This window comes from Phacochoerus africanus, chromosome 5 (assembly GCF_016906955.1).
Source record: "Phacochoerus africanus isolate WHEZ1 chromosome 5, ROS_Pafr_v1, whole genome shotgun sequence".
NCBI classification, from domain to species: Eukaryota; Metazoa; Chordata; class Mammalia; order Artiodactyla; family Suidae; genus Phacochoerus; species Phacochoerus africanus.
In genome coordinates this window covers 24,351,553-24,359,139 of record NC_062548.1, presented here as the reverse complement: position 1 = coordinate 24,359,139, position 7,587 = coordinate 24,351,553, and the positions used below count along the sequence as shown (strand labels likewise).

The 7,587-nt window shown below is 36.6% G+C and overlaps 1 pseudogene; it reads left to right on the top strand.

Annotated features, from left to right (window-relative positions):
* The first annotated feature begins 414 nt into the window (after positions 1-414).
* Positions 415-5,687, top strand: LOC125128397 (transmembrane protein 255A-like; annotated as a pseudogene).
* The last annotated feature ends 1,900 nt before the right edge of the window (positions 5,688-7,587 follow it).

Sequence of the window (7,587 nt, the reverse complement as noted above, 5' to 3'; positions counted from 1 at the left end):
TCAGGAACTTGTCTCCATCTTTGCATCCCTAGAGTATAACAGCCCCTGGAAGATTGTTGATGCTTGATTAACATTATTAACCTAAACTGAACTGAATTAAGGGAGAATTTGTGCTTCTGAGAAAATGGAAAAGAACTCAGAAGTTTCCTGGGATTATGCAGGGTATTTTCCCTGTATTACTCTAAATATCTTGAAAACTTTCCTTAAGAGAAGAATATAAAAAATAATACATAATTTTGTAGCTATTACTAAGAGACTCAAAAAGCCCTGGCTATTTTCTTTAGATGGTGCCACAACCATAATGCTTACTCAACATATTTGGGGCTTTTTAACCCCTCAGCAAACATAAAAATGCAAAAGCAGAAATGGGGATTGCTGCAGTTGATGAGCAGAAAAAAAAACCAACCTGGATTTATGGTAGCAGAAGCTGTTATGTCAGCAGCTTCTAAAACTCAGTATGTTCAAATTAATAATTTTTAATTCCTTCATAACTCTCAAAAACTTTCACCCCACCACCTTTATTTTTGTTATTATTATTAATTATTTTTATTTTGCAATAAGAACACTTAGCATAGATATATCCTCTTAAAAATTGTTTAGCACACTATTTTTAGCTCATGCACTATGCTGTGTAGTAGATCTTCGGAACCTATTTTTCTTGCATAATTGAAACTTTGCACCATTTGACAATCCCCATTTTCCCCTCCATCAGTCCTGTCACTAACCATTCTACTCTCTGCTTCTAATGCATTTGATGACTTTAGATTTCATATATAAATGAGATCTTGAAGACTTTTTGTGAGCAAATATAACATTTTAACTGAAGGATAGTTGATTTACAATACTCTATTAGTTTAAGATGTACAATATAGTGGTTTAATATTTTTATAGATTATACTCCATTTAAAGTTATTATAAAATAATAGGTATATTCCCTTGTACTGTACAATCTATACTTGTCATTTATTTATTTTATACATAGAAGTTTTATCTCAGTCCCATTCCCCTATTTTGCCTTTTCCCCATTCCTCTCCCTACAAGTAGCCACTAGTTTATTCTCTATATCTGTTTGTCTCTATTTTTTATGTAATTTATTCATTTTATTTTTTAGATTCTACATATAAGTCATAATACAGTATATTTGTCTTTGATTTATTTCACTAATCATAACACTCTCTGGGTTCATCCACATAGTTGCAAATGACAGAATCTCACTCTTTTTTAAATTTTATTTTTATTAGAGTATAGTTGGTTTTCACTGTTGTGTCAATTTCTTCTGTACAGCATAGTGACTCAGTTCTATGAGTTGTTTGTATATTTTGGAGATTAGGCCCTTATGTGCTACATCATTTGCAGAGATTATCTCCCATTCTGTGGGTCGTCTTTTCATTTTTTGAATTGGTATTCTTTGCTATGAAAAAGCTTGCGAGTTTAATTTGTTCCCATTGGTTTATTTTTGTTTTTATTGTCATTATTCTAAGAGTTTGATCAAACAAGATGTTGCTGTGATTTCTGTTAAAGAGGGTTATGCCTATGTTTTCATCTAGGAATTTTATACTATCTTGCCTTACATTTAGGTATTTGATCCATTTTGACTTTATTTCTGTGTATGCTGTTATAGAATGTTCTAATTTCATTCTTTTACAAATAGTTGTCCAGTTTTCCCAGCATCACTTATTGAAGAGACTGTCTTTCCTCCATTGTATATTATTGCCCTCCTTTGTCAGATTATTTGACCATAGTTTCTTGGGTTATTTCTGAGTTTTCTGTCCTGATATACATTTCTGTTTTTGTGCCAGTATCATACTGTTTTGATGACTGTGACTTTGTAGTAAAGTCTGAAGTCAGAGAGCTTTATTCTTCCAACTCCAGTTTTATGTTTTTTTTTTTTTTTTAAGGTTGGCTTGGCTTTGGCCATTCTGGGGCTTTTTTGCTTCCAAATTAAAAAAAAATTTAGTTTTGTGAAGAATGTCCTTGGTAATTTGATTGCTATTGCATTGAATCTGTAGATTCCCTTGGGTAGTATAGTCATTTTGACAATATTGATTCTTCCAATCCAGGAGCATGGTATATCTTTCCATCTGTTTGTGTCATCCTTGAATTCTTTCATCAGCATCTGATTATTTTCAGAGTATAGGTCTTTTGCCTCTTTAGGGAGTTTTATTCCTAAATAATTTTTTTGATGTGATAGTAAATGGCATGTTTTCCCTAATTTCTCTTTCTTTTCTTTCATTGTTAGTATACAGAAATAGAGTCAATTTCTATGTATTAATTTTGTATCTTGCAACTTTACCAAATTCATTGGTGAGCTCTAACGTTTTCTGGTAAGCCTCTTTAAGATTTTCTAGGTATAGTATCATATCATCTGCAGTGATAATTTTATTTTTCTTTCCAATTTGGATTCATTTTGTTTCTTTTTCTTCTATGAAATCCATAGCAAGAACTTCCAAAACTATATTGAATAACAGTAGTAAAAGAGGACATCCTTGTTCCTGATCTTCGCAGAAGTGCTTTTAGTTTTTCACCATTGAGAATGTTGTAAGCTGTGGGTTTGCCATATATGGCCTTTATTAAATTTTGAGGAAGTTTCCCTCTATGCCTACTTTCTGGAGAGCTTTTATCTGAAATGGATGTTGAATTTTGTCAAAATCTTTTTCTGCATATTTTGAGATGATCACACTTTTTTTGTAACATTGTTTTAATAGCTCAACAGATGCTTGGATATTCTACAATATAAAGATTAATTTAAGAAAAAGTGTATCAAGTGCTACACAGAAGGATCACATTGCTAATCCATGCCAAAGGCAATAGTTTGCATGTATTAACACCAAGCTCCCAATCCATCCCACTCCCTCTCTCCCCCAGCAACCACAAGTCTATTCTCCAAGTCAATGATTTAATTTTCTGTGGAAAGATTCACTTGTGCCTTATATTAGATTACAAACATAAGTGATAGCATATGGTATTTGTCTTTCTCTTTCTGACTCATTTCACTCAGGATGAGAGTCTCTAGTTCCATCCATGTTGCTGCAAATGGCATTATGTCATTCTTTTTTTATGGCTGAGTAGTATTCCATTGTGTATATATAACACATCTTCCTAATCCAATAATCTGTTGATGGACATTTGGGTTGCTGCAAATGGCATTATGTCATTCTTTTTTATGGCTGAGTAGTATTCCATTGTGTATATATAATACATCTTCCTAATCCAATAATCTGTTGATGGACATTTGCATGTCTTGGCTATTGTGAAGTGTGCTGAAAGGAACATGCGATACATGTGATTTTTTTTTCTTTTTTTTCTCTTTTCCCACTGTACAGCAAGGGGATCAAATTATCCTTACACGTATACATTACAATTACATTTTCCCCCCACCCTTTGTTCTGTTGCAACATGAGTATCTAGACAAAGTTCTCAATGCTATTCAGCAGGATCTCCTTGTAAATCTATTCTAAGTTGTGTCTGATGACCCCAAGCTCCTGATCCCTCCCACTCCCTCCCTCTCCCATCAGGCAGCCACAAGTCTCTTCTCCAAGTCCATGATTTTCTTTTCTGTGGAGATGTTCATTTGTGCTGGATATTAGATTCCAGTTATAAGTGATATCATATGGTATTTGTCTTTGTCTTTCTGGCTCATTTCACTCAGGATGAGATTCTCTAGTTCCATCCATGTTGCTGCAAATGGCATTATGTCATTCTTTTTTATGGCTGAGTCGTGTTCCATTGTGTATATATACCACCTCTTCCGAATCCAATCCTCTGTTGATGGACATTTGGGTTGTTCCTATGTCCTGGATATTGTGGATAGCGCTTCAATGAACATGCGGGTGCATGTGTCTCTTTTAAGTAGAGTTTTGTCCGGATAGATGCCCAAGAGTGGGATTGCGGGGTCATATGGAAGTTCTATGTATAGATTTCTAAGGTATCTCCAAACTGTTCTCCAGGGTGGCTGTACCAGTTTCCATTCCCACCAACAGTGCAGGAGGGTTCCCTTTTCTCCACAGCCCCTCCAGCACTTGTTATTTGTGGATTTATTAATGATGGCCATTCTGACGGGTGTGAGGTGATATCTCATGGTAGTTTTGGTTTGCATCTCTCTTATAATCAGTGATGTTGAGCATTTTTTCATGTGTTTGCTGGCCATCTGTATATCTTCTTTGGAGAAATGTCTATTCAGGTCTTTTGCCCATTTTTCCATTGGGTGATTGGCTTTTTTGCTGTTGGGTTGTATAAGTTGTTTATATATTCTAGAGATTAAGCCCTTGTCGGTTGCATCATTTGAAACTATTTTCTCCCATTCTGAAAGTTGTCTTTTTGTTTTCTTTTGGGTTTCCTTTGCTGTGCAAAAGCTTTTCAGTTTGATGAGGTCCCATGGGTTTATTTTTGCTCTAATTTCGATTGCTTTGGGAGACTGACCTGAGAAAATATTCATGAGGTTGATGTCAGAGAGTGTTTTGCCTAGGTTTTCTTCCAGGAGTTTGATGGTGTCCTGTCGTATATTTAAGTCTTTCAGCCATTTTGAGTTTGTTTTTGTGCATGGTGTGAGGGTGTGTTCTAGTTTCCTTGCTTTGCATGCAGCTGTCCAGGTTTCCCAGCAATGCTTGCTGAATAGACTTTCTTTTTCCCATTTGATGTTCTTGCCTCCCTTGTCAAAGATTAATTGACCATAGGTGTCAGGGTTTATTTCCGGATTCTCTCTTCTGTTCCATTGGTCTGTCTGTCTGTTTTGATCCCAGTACCACACTGTTTGGATGACTGTGGCTTTGTAGTATTTCTTGAAGTCTGGGAGAGTTATGCCTCCTGCTTGGTTGTTGTTTCTCAGGATTGCTTTGGCGATTCTGGGTATTTTGTTGTTCCATATACATGTTTGGATTTCTTGTTCTAGTTCAGTGAAAAATGTCCAGGAGTTATTCTTGGGTTTGGATCATTCCTCAGAATCATTGAATCAAACCTTGTAGAGAACAAATGGCAGATGCTGGTGACTTCCATCATATTTATCAGCTTTGGTGTGATTGCAGCCTTATGTTGTGCTATAGTCAATGGGGTCTTTGCTGCCAGACACATTGTTCTGAAACCACTATATGCTAACCAGTGCCACTATGTCCCAAAGACCTCCCAGAAAGAAGCCAAGGAGCTGAACTGCCCTCAGCCATGGATTCTGCACACCTTGGATCTGAGGCAAAACTTGCTTCTGCTGTGACCTCTACAACTGTGGCAACCAGATGAAGGTCACCAGTGGCCACTATGAGTATATCAACATCAGCATCTGCCAGGACATCATCCACCTCTACCACCTTCTCTGGTCTGCCACCATCCTCAACATTGTTGACCTGTTCCTGGGCATCATCACTGCTGCTGTCCTGGGGAGCTTTAAGGACATGCACCCAACCCTCTCAGCATTGAACTGTTCTGTTGAAAAGGCCCATCTCACTGTTTCCTACTATTCTTTTCCTCAAGTGGCCTCCTACAATACCTCTTACCATAGCCCTCCACACCTGCAACCTTATTCTGCTTATTACTCTCAACATTACAGCATCTTTTCATCCTCTCCTCCCTCTGGACTTTCTGATGAGCCCCAGTCTGCCTCTCCTTTGCCCAGCTACATGTGGTCCTCAAGCATTCCACCCTGGTACTCTCCACCCTACTATCTGCCTTTTGAAAAGCCACCCCCTTACATCCCCTAAAGAGGAATGCCTGCTGGCTATTGAGATTGTTGTGGCTTTTGTATTTCTGCTTTAGTGGAAGTGTGTAGGGTTACAAATTTTAAAGTCTGATTCTTATGCATAAAGTTTTACGATGGCTGGCGGGCCAGGGAAAGATAGGGAAAAAACTTATTTTTTATTAGTGCAGAACTCCCAGGGCAGTACACTCTCTCAGTAAGGCCAGAGAGCCATCCCAGCAATAAGTTTGTCACATATGGACCTGCATTACCCTATGGCCCCACCTCTGTAGCAGAAGCATGCCTGCCACCTGTTTCACTTTGGGAAAATGGAGTGTTGTCCTTGGGCCCTTGGCAGATTGCTACCCAGCACCTTTGTTGAAACACCTGGCTTGTAAGGCCCTATCATTCCCTTCCACTTAATCTCTAACAGAAATTTCCTAGGTGATGAGGCTACATGTTACTTCCAGTGCAGAGAGTTCTGGGTAACATTTTGTTTGCCCATGTCTGGATGTTGAAAAAAGCTGCCCATATCTCTTATTCCTTTCTTCTCTGTATTGTAAAAAAAATGGCTGCCATGATCTTTCAGGTCAGCTTTTGTTATTGGTACCTCCCAAAGAGAAAATTGCAATATTCCTTCAGGTATAGGGTAACAAGATTAATTGCTCAAGAAGCAGTGAAACAATGCATAGCAGCACATGAAATGTTTTATATAGATCTCAGTTATACATCAGATAACTTAAGAGATGGTGGTTCTACTACATGTTGCAGATGCTTCAGGAGATAGAAATCTTATGTTTAAAATTCAGAGTTTAAAAATTCTAGACTAGTTAACTAATCTTTGTGACTATTTAATCTTCAAATATTGTTCTTCAACCCCAGCAAACTGCATATATCCTGAACCCCACCCCAAAAGAATCATCAGTATTTTAATGTCACTGCTCTTATTGTCCCTTTTATCTGTTGAGACCAATCATGACAGCATTCAAGATTATGAGTGTTACAATGCCACTTCAAGCCAGCAAAACCTCAAATGTAGCCAACTTGACAAATTCTTAGGTGTTATCATATATTTGAAATCCATCTGGCCAACTGTGGTAGGTATTTTTATAGTTCTTTTAATTACACAAAGCTTTAAACCTCAATCTGGAACACTTTGGAACCCATACCTTTACTTCAGAATGAACACTTTCATTGCAATCTTATTAACCTAAGAATTGACTGATTTAAAGTAAGACTGATAATCCTACATTTGCACAACATTAAAATATAGGGTTACAGGAATGTACCTAATTAGACAGTTTTGAAAACAGAGAACACATACTGGAAAATTTTCCAGCCAGTTTTGCTATCTCCCAACTTGATGGATTAGAGGTAGCAGGAAAACACTGCTATTCCTATAAGACACCCAGCCATCAAGAATTATCAAGGCACAAGTGCCCTCATTGCTCACAGTAAATGTTTGCAAAACATTCAGTTTAACTTTCAGCATCATGAATAATGTCTCATCCAGATTTCAAATTTGAACAACTCTAATTATTTTGCATTATATGAAATTACTATTATTTTCTACAGTTCTAGCATATTAAAATTCTATTGGATTTGGAAAAGTGTCTAAGAACAAAATGACTATACGCATGTCAACTTGAAATTTTTTTCTGTTTACACTTTACATTTTGCTTTAGTGAATATATGAGAATTTATTTTTAAAAGGCACTGTTACACAGTATATCAAACATTTATAACATTTCTTAAAAGTGTTATGATTCTTACTCATTTATATGTATTTTTCTTACTTTACAAAATAACTTGAAAGAGTATAGATTTTGTAACACTTAATTTGAGGCGCTTCCTTTTATTACATTGAATTTTAAAGTGCATGTCATCTTAGAAAAATTAATATTTCCTGCTTACTCTTTTGCAAA